This window comes from Eleginops maclovinus, chromosome 13 (assembly GCF_036324505.1).
Source record: "Eleginops maclovinus isolate JMC-PN-2008 ecotype Puerto Natales chromosome 13, JC_Emac_rtc_rv5, whole genome shotgun sequence".
Classification (NCBI taxonomy): Eukaryota; Metazoa; Chordata; class Actinopteri; order Perciformes; family Eleginopidae; genus Eleginops; species Eleginops maclovinus.
In genome coordinates, this window is record NC_086361.1 from 20,966,078 (window position 1) to 20,980,441 (window position 14,364).

The 14,364-nt window shown below is 41.0% G+C and overlaps 1 long non-coding RNA gene across 1 annotated transcript; it reads right to left on the minus strand.

Moving 5' to 3' along the window:
* Positions 1-9,969: 9,969 nt before the first annotated feature.
* LOC134875324 (uncharacterized) lies at positions 9,970-13,849 on the minus strand. The gene is made up of 3 exons (XR_010167182.1): positions 13,712-13,849; positions 11,649-11,826; positions 9,970-10,597 (listed from the first exon to the last, which is right to left on the minus strand). It is a non-coding gene; the product is annotated as an uncharacterized LOC134875324 (long non-coding RNA).
* Between the last annotated feature and the right edge of the window lie 515 nt (positions 13,850-14,364).

A 14,364-nucleotide genomic window follows, 5' to 3' on the forward strand; every position in this document is an offset into this window, starting at 1 on the left:
TGTCAGGCGGCGCTGGTCATACACGGGCCTGGTTTATCAAAGAGAAACACAACACACATAATTCCTCACAACAAGCTAAGCCTTTGTTGGGAGTGTACGCGCAGCACGAGACCGACTTAGTGAAGAGGACGCACGGTAATTGCCTCTGCAGGGTGAGCAAATGTACACTCGGCGCTGTGTAGGCACAGGTAATTGCTTTTCCCATTAGCACCTCGGCAATACTGATAATGTAATAATTGCAGGATGATTGCAAGGTGCATCACAAAACAAATATCTGGAAAGCTGTTAGAGTTAAGAGCGGCATAATTAAGAAGACTGGAAATTTAATTCTAAATTGTTTGACTTTAATTTAGTCTGAAATAAATCCAGTTTATTTAACATGCTTTTTATTTTGAAAGGGAGTTTGATTTGACAGTCTGTTGAGGTTGTTCATGCAACTTTAAATGTGAACTATAGTTCAAACACGATGCTAGACCAAACTCACAGCTCACAACATCTGTGATCCTTTGGAAATATTATGTAGCCCATGTTTGGTAAAAGCAATACCAAGTAGTTCAGGAAAGAAAACACACAGTCTGCACGAAGGCGACGTATGGACTGAGGATCATGTTACCTTTGGCTACTTCAAATCAAAACATCATACTTCAATATTAGACAATAATATTACAACACAACATTATAAATGCATCAACTAAACCTTTTTGAGCATCAAGTTTCAGGAGAATCCTAAATGGATGGCCAAACAAAAACAGCACTTTATTCTTATCTCGTTTTTGAGTAAACGAGGCCTGCAGGAGACAAAGTAAGGCTCTAGCTCTTTGGACAGGGTCTACTAAGGTGCCCCGAGGTTTATATCAAATCTTAAAACCTTTACTGTATGCACCAATTCTACTTGTATGCTAACTACTTCATTTACTCGGCTATCCTTGGTGCTTTTCCACCTGATGCAGATTTACATCCAAGCAAAGCACCTGAACTCATCGGCTTCGCTCCGAGGAAAAAGGGCCTTCAATTACACAGCTTCCTTTGCTTGGAACCGGCTGCAGCATGAACTTAAACTTGAGGAGTTGGTCTCTCTAAATAGTCTTAAAGTGCTTCTTAATGATCGTGAAGTAGCAGCTCTGTCCTTAGATGCTTCGTATGATGATGTCCCGGATTGAGACTGTACGTGTTCTCTCATTGTTTTTAATCTATGCTGCTGCCTTACTGGGCCAGGACTCTCTTGCTAGCGAAATGTTTGAATCTAATGAGACTTTGCTGGTTAAATTAAATTAAAATGAATATAATTAGCCTGGCCTATGCTGGACGGTATGAAACATTTACAAAAGTTATACATAGCATGTTCTTCAGCACACAGGAATAAATAAGAACAACAAATATGAGCTAATGGGTCCAGAAGTATGTTAAATTAGCTGCAGACAGACACACACACGGCTAATACACAAACAAAAGCATGATGTCATTGGCACCAAATCCACCCTCTCCTATGCTCCACGCTCCCCTGTTGCTTTTAACCTCTTAAGGGTTTTAACTAAATGGTATGGTGTCCTTGGGTGTCATGAAAGGAGCCCTTAAATAAAATGTATCTCCCAACAGCTGATGGATAAATACAGATAACTAAATATAACAAGAAACCTTTTGAATCTTTTGCACGCTCTATTCTGTGAATGAAGTTTTTACACCAGGTCGATACGTGACCCGGGGGTGGGTTTTGTTTCCGGTGTGAATTATGCATACCTCCAAAACAAAAATACCAGCTACAGGGGAAAATACTTTTTTTTCTTTGACAGCTAGAGCTCAGAACTCCATTTATTTTGGAAGGATTTCCTTTGGTTAAAATACAGGTGTAGTTTCTGTGTTCCTCTAAAGGTTATTAGCACCCTATGGAAGTTCCTGCGGTGGAAGCACCTTATTTAGAGAGACATTTCCCTGGCATTTTGACAAATTGAATTATAGGAAAGTTATTATACTCCCTATTACATGGTAATCATAGCACACTATTGTTATTCTTATTGACCTTCTCCAACATCAGCATGAAAGATTTATGATCCCAACCTCATTTATTTTTGTAACAGGATTTAACACTTTGGTTTTTTTGCTCCACTGCTGGCTTTGGCTCAAAAATTGATCCATTTGTGAACCTAGTTGCCGCATTTTCTCCACGGAGTTGATGGTTTATCGTTGTTTTCCTGACCTCATCCACCCAGAGACCTTAGGGCCGACTGGAAAATAGACCGGGGTTCATGGTGAGTTACGAAAGCCAAAAAGGCACACTGATCAATAGCGGTTTTAAGTGCTGTAAGTCCAACCTACAACACATATCGATCTGGAGGCATGTCTCGTTGGTGCAGGAAATTTATTGTGCTGCAGCGGCCATCTTTTCAATGCCAGGTTCGTAAACGCCTCGGGTTACTTGACTCTCCATCGCTCTCCGTTTACCTTTAACAAATGCCAATACGGACAAACAAAAGGTCAATTACCAATCCCTGATCAATACCAGCTGCGTGCGTCTGGTTGCACAACATGTGGTTTGTATTGTATGTTGTTAAAGACCCAGCGTAATCAAGACGCTGCTCCATCATGCCATAGATTTCAGGATTTATAAAGCATCCACACACTACTGTAGGTATCGAGTGGCCCTCTCAGGTCATCTCCCTGGTGAGTTTACTGCTGAACTGTCCACACAGAGTTCACAGAGAGACCTGGGATCCTTCAGGGGGTGGCTTGATTTAAAGGCCAATTGGAAAAAAAAGACAATTGATGAAGAACAACAGCAATACAATGTGGGTTGTTAATGTCAGAGTGATATAGATGTTGTATTTCATGTGTTAAATGAGCAAATTATTCATTCTTTGACCATTTAAACTTTCATACAAGACTTTCCAAAATACCGTTTAGAAACTTTGGAGGAATTGCATTACCTCCCCTCGAGCTAAACACAGCTCTCCCTGCAGGTAACACACTCGGCTTACTCATCTAACATGTATTTCAGAATATTACAAAGCTAAATACAAAGTGCTCAAATATTACACACTAAGTGGCCTACTTACCTGTCTTGGGATTATTTGCAGGAAATCCAGAGGGAAAAAAAGAGGGTCGATAAATAATTGAGTTTAGGTTCTTGACTGAGTGTTGCATCACATTTGGGGGGGAGGGACTTTAATGGGTTTTTAAGTGTTTACATATACAATTCCCGTGCTTGGTTGGGAGAAATGACTAAAAACACACAGGTAAGGGACTTTTTGGCAAACATAGTTTAAGATTTTCACCCATATTTGAGTTTTTCAGGATAAAAATGTGTTAATTTATTCCTGAAGGAAAACTGGATTTTGTTACAGCGTTTTTCCACCAGCAGTGTCCACCATAGCTTCCTCTTAGATGTGTGCTTACGATCTGGCATTTGGATGAGATTGAAGCCCAGATAAAAACAAAGCAAAATAAGAAAATACAGACAGGAATAGATACTTGGAAGCAATGGATAAGAAGGCTTTCATTTTTCAGACTAATTGGCCTTCGAAACATGTGGAATTTCTGGCTAAAGCTACCAAGCTGCATTGGACGAATGCAATCATCATTCTAGGACGTTAATTTAACATTGCCTCCACTGAGGATTTATGCAGATCAAACTCACGACAGGCCAGTTGCTTATTCAGTGAACCTACAAAGCCAAAGCATTGCACCTTACCGCAATTAAATAATCAATGACCTGATTAGCAACAGCACCCAAAGCACTCTCCTATTATCTAAACAAGGTTAAGGAAATAGTTGCTCTGTCTTAGCAGTTAAGCATTACGCTCAGGAGAATAAATGCGGCAAAACAAGGAGAATATAAAGTCTGAAGCAGGAGGAGGATTGAGAGTAAGCGGTGCGAGCCAGAATCTACCGAGAAAGATAGAGACAGAATCTCATTAACGGGTGAGGAGTTGTTGGCCTTGGCCTTTAATGTGATGCTATGTCTCTCCAGAAGCTGCCAACATTCCCCCTCCCTCCCTTCCTCCCTCCCTCCTTCTCTGCCTTCCCTTGCACCCCATCCTCCATTCCTTCCTTTTTATTGCCCTTTCCTCTCGCTTCTCCTGTACTTCTTGCTGCCGACTATCAGTCAGATCATTTATTTATGGTCATGCATTGTCTGCGTGCGTGGGCTTGAGTAATACTCATCCGAGCTGTGCCACTACAATACAAAGCCTCATTTCTTCTAATTTTCAAGGGCTGAAACACACTGCTACCATCCCCGAGTCTAAATGCTCCCAACACAAAGTCGAAGGAGTGCGGGGTGGGGGAAGAGGAGCTTTGAAGAGCTTGGCGTGCTTTGTTAAGAACCATAAAGAGGACAAACTGCCTCTACTCTTGTTATGTTTCTTTTAAATCCCTCTTTAACAATTTGCTTCTTTTTGCTCATGCCTGCCTCTTGTTCTTAACTCTAGTCCGGAGCTGCAGGGGAGGTCGCTGCTGTGGATGTGTGCAGTGAAGCAGAAGTGCTTTATTCCACTGTAAGAAAAAAAGCATCTTTTCCCATTAAATCTAGCTGGTGTGCTCCATCTGGGGGCTTTAATGGTTTGTCACATGAGTTTCAAGCATGTATCTGGGGATTTTGCACTGCCAAATACCTCATGTTTTTCTGCTCTATCCTACTTGGCTGTATTTTAAGAGCTGACGGTGGGATGTTTTAAGGTTTAAATGTAAATTAACACCAACGTTAGCTTAGACACTTGTGTTTATTTGGTTAAAGAATGAAGCAATCTTGGTCGTTATTCTTCTGAGCTCCTTTCTCTTGTGTTCTTAATAAGGGTTGGACATTTGTGTCTCCAGCAGACACTGTTTGTCCTGTAAATTGATGCAGTTTAAGTCTGAACAATCCCCAAAAGCATTCATAGTATCACTTCAAGGCTACAGGAGCTGTTAGCGTGCTGCAGGGCTGACGTTGTTGGTGTTTTTCCCCAACGGTGATTTCAGCACTACTTACTTTCCATCTAAATTTATGGCAATTTGAACCCGTTTCCTAAAAAGATTGTCAGAAGTAAACTTGTGCATCTTTCTGCTCATTCTGTAATAACAATAATACAACCATTAGTCTCTTTGGTACAAGGCAAACTCCAGTGGATAAATGCTTGATTTACGTCATGATTTATTCGCCAAGTCTGTCTTCATCACACCTCGTCGCATTTTACTATTATATTAACCTTATTTTCCATCTCAGCAAAGTGCAAAAGTGTTTCTTGGAATGTGCAAATATGTATGCCTTTCAGAAGGAAAATGCAAGGCCGTTTATTTCTAAACCGATACAACCAAACCCTACATTTAGTCAAAATTACCTATCAGTACGTGCCTCCACCATGGAAAAATAGGGCGTTAGGGTTAGGGTTACTACGTACCTAAATCAAAATTGATTACTGGTTCCACAAAGGACACAAAAGAGTGAAGTACCGTGTGTACTTTGACTGTGATTACAACATATTTCTGTTGAACGTTGGAGTTTGTATACTGTACACAACAAAAGATCCTAATTGACTTCCATTTAAATTGTTTACATGCCGTCTCCAGGAAATGTGAAGAAAATCAAGGTCGTCTCATGTTCTTCTGTGTGATCAGGCTTCAGATGTCTTTAATTGCAAACATAACCAAACCTATGCGGGTTTATTGACAATAGAAAAGCATGTCTTGTATGAACAATTGAAGTCTATAAAGGGATGCGACGTTCTCGAATCAGCAATGGAAGATAACGGCACGATTCTTTACTAAGTCGACTCCAGCGTCCAGGCTCATTCTAATTATTGTAACTGTGGGTCGATTTGGTTTGCAGTTAGAAGAAGGGACATATGTTTCAACCAACACAGATAAAAGGCTAATCTTTAGAAAGGACCCCAAGCTCCAGCACATTAAAAACCACTAAAGCAAACATATCAAATTAATTCATTACTTCTACAGCATCTGTGCGACATAGCTAACACTTATTTATCGGACCGATGGCTGCTGAAACCCAGTTGTTTTTGTACCGATTTGTTCAACACCTTTGGACTATTAACCCACAAAGGGAATATTTTGAAATCCACTTCTATTTAAAAGCCTTGAACTTAGAGCCTATTGCCACAAAAGCTGTTGTACATATTTTTTAGGAATATGTGGAAAGGGGGGACGCAAATCATTATTTCCTTTCAGGAAAAAAACCTGACCATTCCTTCTCTTGATCAGCATCTGATCCACTGTCTTCACTTTAGAAATGGTGGTAAGGAGGTTAAAGGATGACGGTGGTAGAACATGGTTAGGAGCGTGCAATCTGTTGCTAAAGAAATCACCTAGTTGTGTAGGAGTGAGAGCAGAACAGAGCAAAGGAAGGAGATTCTACCGGAGTAACTTACACTACTTAAAATGAAAATCGGAGGAATAAGACAGCAGTGGAAGTCTTTCTAATTTCCTCCTCCCTCCATCTTTATCCCCCGTTTCTCCCGAGCAAAGCCTAATGATGTCCCTTGCGACAAGTGCTGGTTAACTACTAGACATCAACGCTCACACACACACACACCAATGCATGCACGCTGCTGCCACACACACGCTCAGACTTTCTGGCCAGCAGCTGGCAGCTTTGCCAACTGTGTCCCCCTGACTTGAAGGAGATACGGGGAGCAGATGTGACTCTATTCTGCCTGACAGGTCTGAGAGGAGAAGACAAAAGGCAGCAGGCTGTGTGTCGGGGGGGAAGGAGATACACGAGCATGTCTCCACCCTTTACCACTTGGAAACATACAACAGATTTGTCGGAGCATTGTATGGCCATGACTTTATTCCATGCAGAACCTACAGAGCAAAGACCCAGGCTGCGTGCCGTTACCCTGAATGCATTGCAAAACTCTATGCATGCTCACTAAACCTGTAGTGGGAATTGCGTTCTATGTATGAGCTGCTGCTGGTGTAAGCTGAGGAAGCCTTTCTCGAGAATATTTGACTTGTTCATTCTTACTTTGATAGCAAATCCAAGCATTACTTTGATTCAAGACTGACAAGTAACTAAACTTGATCTGATTCAATGGTGATGGGAAACTACAACATCAATTCCCAAATCAATGGAGTGATGCAGGAATGAGTCCAACACCCATTTTGGTGTTTTGGTTAGATGCCTGAAATAAGACCTGTGGTTAACACAAGCTGAAGAAATGTTGTTCTACGACATAAAATGCATCAGTAAATACCCCACTCTAAAATATCTGAAGCTTCTATGCGTCATAAAAACAGCGGTTGATAACAAGGTGAGGGAATGAGACGACTAAACATCATCAAGAACATTAGCCGCCATTAGCTTAGCGGTGGTGATGCGCAGAGAGGCTATTTGAAGCTTGTTTTTTAGCCTAACGTTAGCTTCTTACTTCTTGCAATTGCATTTACACTTCAGAAATCACGTTAGGTGGTGTTATAATGTATAAAGTGTGTTTGCCACTGAGGTTAGTTTCTGAATTATACCCAAATCCACTGGAGAAATACCATTGCTTTTTGTGGACGGAGCCCGTGCGAAGCTTTACTCCAGGTTGGCCTTCAAAAACACGTCATCCCTGCTCCGCTCTATAACAAAACCAACGTCTTTCTGCCTATTTCAAGAAATGTGCCACTTCTCAAGCATCAAGATGTCTCTCTTATTTCAAGAATCAAGTCGTTTTAAGTCTAATTATCTCACCTGCACTGGCAAATCATTACCCTTGTTTCAAATCTGTATCCCACATTTTTTATTTATTCTTTAAATAAGATTTCTTTGCAGTGTGCATCTTCCGTTCCCCTCACTACACCCTCCTGCCTTTGTGATGTGTGCCCCCACCATTGGGAAACACAATAACGCTTATCCATTATCTCCTTTGCAGCAGCTTTTGTTGGAGGAAACATGCTACTATGCTTTTAGGAAACATTCTCACCGCTACGCCAAGATAAACCCCAACAATGAAACACGAGATTAAAGCTCCTAGAAATCTCTGATACTAAAAAGGACTGTACCGTTACAGATATTACAGTCTATCTTCACTCTATTCCCTCTCTTAAGATGGGGTGGCCTAATGTGCTGATAAAAGTAATCAATACATCAATTAATATATACATTTAAAAAGCAAAACTAGCTGCTTTCACAAAAGAAAATCAGTGTTTCGAAACTTTTTTGTACTTGAAATGTCTACAAACTGTAACCAAAATGCATGGGACTAATTTACACTCCACCTTAGTTTTAACTCTGAGGCAGATTGTCTAGATTATGTTTAACTTCAACATAACAAAAAAGCACGATCCAATCCCAGCTCCTCCTCCTAAAAAATGATGATTTATACGAAACTCACACATCAGCTTGACCCGTGAAGCTTTGATCCCGCAGGTAAAAAAAAAACATGATTTATAATAAAGACGCTGCAGTTTATGCCTCCTCAGCTTCGTGAATACTAAGCGCTGCCACGCCAAGCATGATCCAAATCCAATACTCGGCGAAAGCTGCCGTGTGAGGGCCTGACTTTATTATTTTATCTGGAGTGATTTCATAATGAATTCCTCCCGTGGGGCAAGAAGCCGAATAAACACTGTACCCACAAAAAAATCTGAATGATCAAGTGATAAACATTCCCAGGGGATACTTTTACATGCGACATTATTCATCATATTCAGGTGTTTCAACACGTGTGTGTGTGTTGTGCTTATATGTGTATAAATGTAACTAGTCTATTAGTTTACTCACCATAGCATGAATCCTAAAGTGAAGGGATTATCTGCAATCATGCTCATTTCTTTTTTATATGGGGATTAAGAGGGAGTCATTTATCTTTTATCTCATCAGATAGGGTGCTCAGCAGTGTTTGCACGCTGGAAACTATCACACACACACACACACACACGCACACACACTCTCTCCCATAGTTGAGTGCTTAACAAGTAATTTGCATTGTATGTGCACTAATCTGGGCGATGATTACAGTTGGTGACAATGGCGCAGAATGGTTGTTGGATTACTTATTAGATGAGTCAGTTAGCTGTCAGTAACATCCACACACACCGGCAGAAATTCAGCCGCTAGTCCGGTATTTTAATGCAGCTTTACACATGTAATCAGGGATAATCACTGCGTATATTTCACATGCAGTGGTCCGAAATCCAGCTTGCAGCAGTACTTAGTGCTTCCATTAACTCGATTGCTTTGCCAACGTAGAATACACGGGTAGCTTGTATGATTTTGCAGGAGTGTGTCTTATATATACAGTCTGTGGTCTGCACATGCTTATGGGTTAAAGCAGAACCAACATGGAGCGGGTAAATGAACAATTGAAGGGTGCTTGGATCCGTTGAATGTGTGCTGTGAGGTGTTGAAGGTGCCAAACCAAAAGACAGTGATTAAAGAGACTACTTCACATATGTCGAGGCATGTCGAATACATTTGGAATAGTTGGTATAGATTATATTGGGCAACAATCTCAGAGCGTCTCTATCAATGATCAAAAGTCTACCTTACAAACAGAAATAGAGTCATGCCATTTAAATATATCCAAAGTAATGGTGAAGATGTATACAGTGCTCATCATGACCATTTTTAGGAACGGTTTTCACTTATTTATGATGTTTTTAGGGTCTAAAATAGAACATTTAATCTGTGATGAAGCACTTTTTTTTAAGAGAGACTCGGACACATTGACCTTTTTTGCCTAATTGTGAGAGAGACCCTACAGTGGCAGGTTATTCGAGGTCGTCATGGTAGTTTTTATTTGCAGGAAAATGATAGAATTACGCTAGACAGCGTCTCAGCCGAATGCCTGTAAAGAAGGAAATGATAATGGTTTATGACATGTGCAGTAACATAAAGGCATATTCAGTTTAGCCCAAAAAGGTTTTGTGAAGGGGAGATTAATAAGTGAAGCGAGTCCCGGGCAGAGAGTGGACACACACACACACACACACACACACACACACACACACCTCTTTTTAGCTCTCATCTGAAATGAGAACATGCCCTGGGCCGCGCTGGGAGAATGGAAGCAAAAGCCAGAAAGAGAAAAAAAAGCACAGAGAGGGAAATAAAAGAGAGGAGCCAAAGGGGGAGAACACGAAGTGATAAAGGGCCGAACCAGGGAAGGGAAGGGGTCGGGGAGACAGAACAAGACAGCGGCTGTGGATCAGCCTGCAGGGTCAGCGGCGTGAAAGAGTTGTGGTTCATGTAATGTCTCAACCTCTTCCATCTCCCCCACACCCTCCCCGCCTCCTGCCCTCCCCTGCAGCAGCTATTTAACATGGAAATTGATTTAAACAGAAGCCCAGATATCCGCAGTGGGACCCGAGGACAGGTGCCTCCAGTCAGCAGGGGAAGCTAATGAGAGGTGAGAGACCCTGAGCAGAGCTAACAAGGAAACGGAGAGCACAATGAGATGGCAGGGGAGAGGCAGAAATTAGAGGAAGGGAGCACGGAGTGGGGAAGAAATTAAAGTGGAATGGGAGAGAAATGAGAAGTCTAAATTTTATCATTTCCAACCTCGAAGCTCCCGGCCGACAGAGAGACAAGAAATAGGTATATAAAAGAGTGAGCAAAGTGTGTGTGTGCGCCTTCAGTCTGTGGGTTGTGATATTCTCATCAGGCAGAGGTTCAGATTGTACCCTTATGGGAGGAAAGTATACGGTATTAGAAACAGTTAAGTACAATTACAAAGCATTTAATAGTTTATGGAAAATAGAGGTTCAACAAGGCGTTGCATATTAGCTTTTTCATGTAGCCTGCCGTATAGATGCAAAAAGGATTTAGCACTTATGCTTCTAGCTTAGGGTTGTGCGGAAATGGTAACCCTAGATTTGAGAAACTCTCACATGATGATTAAGGTTAGAACAGGTCGTCACAGCGAGTTTTGAAATAATCTTTTTGAGGGTCATCATCATAAACTATATAGCTAGCAAGACCGAGGAACTAGCTTGACCATGACTAAGCTAATATATTGTGTCGACAGTAATAGTGTGCACAAAGATTAGACCCCGAGTTTAACCGTAGCTTAAATAGAAGTTAAAAAGAGAAGGTTTACATTTCACAATAAGAAGGACACATGGTCGGGAAATATTCAGCTGAGGTTCACCAAAGAACACTAATGAGGCGATAAAGACACATGCCAAGCTCGAGTCAAATATGTGATAAATTTGGACTAGATTTGACAACATTTAAAAAAACATGCAACTCCACCCGGACTCTCCTGAATCAACTAACGCTTAGATATAATTAATTCCCAGCAAATCAACACTTGATACAAATATAAAGGCCATGTTGCTATTAAACTAAACTCAAGGAATATAACTTTCTTAGAAGTAATTAAAGGTCCATTTTAACCATGAAAGTGAGTCCAATTAGCTCAATTAAGGACCAAAAAGCTTTGATGCACAGTTGTTCATTGGTGGTTGTAATTTACTGGTGTCCAAACGTGCATTAAGCAACCAGCACTGTTAGCTTTATGAATATATAGAGTAGTTCAAGTCGTCTCTATTGTTCTGATTGGTCTGCCAATACTTTAAACTTCACTTGGATTTTATCTGCGTAAAATACAGGTAAGGTTTGTAGAAACTCCCTTTGATGGAACCAACCCAAATGGGAACACAAATGGGAGTAGTATTCCTGTTACGCCTATTAAGCCTTCATTTCAAGAGAAACCTTCATAAAACACGCTCACCTGGCTTGGTTTACCTTCAATAATATTTGGTGAGGGAATAAAGATACTTCAGTGTGTCATCAAAGCTGATGGTAGCTTTGGCAACGTCCTGCCTGGGCCAAGCTTCAGATACTCCTCCCATCTGCTTGGAAATCCCCCGAAATTAGCAGAGGGATGTCCAAGTAAACCTCCGACAGGCCTGATATATCAAAACAGGAATGTGTTCAGAATACTGTTCTCTCATCTCAACTCTGCCTCTGAGACCAGGAGAAGTTTAATTATGTTTGATGTAAACAGAAGCAGGACGACATCACAAGTCGGACCAGCAGCCTGTACCCGAGGGGACATTCTAAAACGCTTAACGTGAAAAGGCTTAATGTAGCTTAGTGTTCCAAAACAGCGGTCAATGATCACCTAATTTCTCTCAGACATGTTTTGCCATGAACACTTAAGCCTGTCAAAAAAAATGAAAACAGAAATCCAAGGATTATGGATATTATCTTACATTAAGTGTTCATGGCAAAACATGTCTGAGAGAAGTGTGGTGATCATTGATCGCTGTTTTTGGAACAAGTTCAGCCTTTTCGTACAGCCTATAATAGGCTTCAATGAGAGGAAAACACTTAATGTAACATAATGTCCATAAGCATTGGATTTCGGTTTTGACAGTCCTAAGTGTTCATGGCAAGACATGTCCGAGAGAAGTGTGGTGATCATTGATCGCTGTTTGGGAACATCAAGCTACGTTAAGCTTTTTCCTTATATGGCCTTCAATGGAGAGGAAAACACTGAATAGTTATAACCTCCATAATAATAGGACTTCGGTTTTGATTTTTTGACAGTTGAAAGTGTTAATGACAAGACATGTCCAAGAGAAATGTGGTGATCATTGATCGCCGTTTTGGAACATCAATTAAGCCTTTTTACGTTAAGCGTTTTATACTGTCCCGTACCCGAGCAGTCTGTACATTAAAGAAAAGGTTGACTTCAGTAAAGCTCGAGTGCCTTATTGATCTCTTTGTGCCACGAGGGATTGTAAGAATTCAACATGTGAACACACCGGTGTGAGCCAACACGCACAGACGCCAGGTTTTGAATACCAATCGGATTAGAGAAAGGTCTGCCTGTCGAGAGCTTTCAGATTGCAAACTGCACAAAAAACGCGACGTGTTGCTCTTTAAATTTGATCTCGCAATTTCATAAATGTTATTTAGGAAACATGACAGGTATGACATTCCCTAGCAATATCCTCCCACGCACAGATGTAAAGGCACTTCTCATTCTCTCCTGCTTTCCATCAGTCTCTCTGTGCAGAAACCGATACGCACACACAGAAGCACTCACTGTTCTCCTTCATTAATAAACAAACCGAGATGTGCTTCCAGTCTCTTTCTTGCAGGCACAAACACACAGGATGCTTCACACTATCCCACTTTGCACTGCAGCATCTAGTAAGTCTTTCATGGCAACCATTTCAAAAAGTGAGATTCATCCACTTTTTATAGCTGGCCTAATTCGTCTCCTCCGGTCCCCTCTGAGCACCGCCATCCATGACGAGACCGGAGCAGAAAACACCACACAACAGGGAGCGGGGACGAAACCCCCATGCAAACATCAACATTTAGTTTGGAAAGTTTGCTGTTCTACTTAATAAAGCCTTGAAAGGACCTAAATAAAAGTTAGATAGAGAGCATTTAATATGAGCATATGTGTGAGTGCTGTGGGTGCAGAAACCTAAAATGTCACAAGCAATAAAAACAACTGTTTTCAGCTGTTTTCAAGATGACACAACTGCCATGCTAAGACGTGGTTTAAGGAAGGATTTCAAAGACTAAAGGTGTCTTTAAAGCCCCTCTAAGAACAATAAAGGCTCACCCTAGCTATAAGCAATCTTGTATGCTTCAACAGAACTTATGAAGGACCCCAGCTCACATGGAAATATCTCAAAAGTGTGTCCAACTCAAAGCAAGGCCGCATCATCCAATCCTAACATCCTTCAAACTAAAAATGTCCTCCTTTCAAAAGGAAATAATACAATCCAAAATCAATGCACTGCAATAAAACACAGAACGAATCAAACTCACCAGATGCAGTAATGGTGAATCTGGTCTTGGCTTGTCTTCCAGTTCCTCAATATTTATAATCCTCAAATCACACTGGTTGTTTTATTGAGTTCTTTTTTTTGGATGTGGTACAACATAAAACGGAGTTAAATGTTCTTCCTCCTCTCCTCTAAAAAGCTCCTTTATCTCCCTCCAAAAACATGTCCTCCATCCCGTCCCCAAACAATCAACTTCCTTGTTCCCCAGGCCACGCCCCCGTACACCTGTGACCCCGGATCACCTGACCAGTGTTATCAATGTGACATTTTGCCTGTCAACCCAAAAAAAGTACATCATTCCCCATCATTGTTGAACAACTTTGCTGATGAAAAGATTCATGATGAAGAAACTCTGCCTCATTTTTTCCCCGAGCAGGAGTCTATGTTTGAGCACTTTGTTGGTATATACTGGTTTGTGTAGCCCTTTGAATAAAAACCCACCTCTTAATATGCTCTCTTATTGGTACACTGGTAACTTATTGGCTACAGACATGTTGCTTTCATTGGTGTAAAGTAACTAAATACTCAAGTACTATACTTAAGTAGAATTTGAAGGGACTTTTTACTTTAATATTTCCATGTTGTGCTACTTCTACTCCACTACAATTCAGAGGTAAATGGTGCTTTGACTCCTCT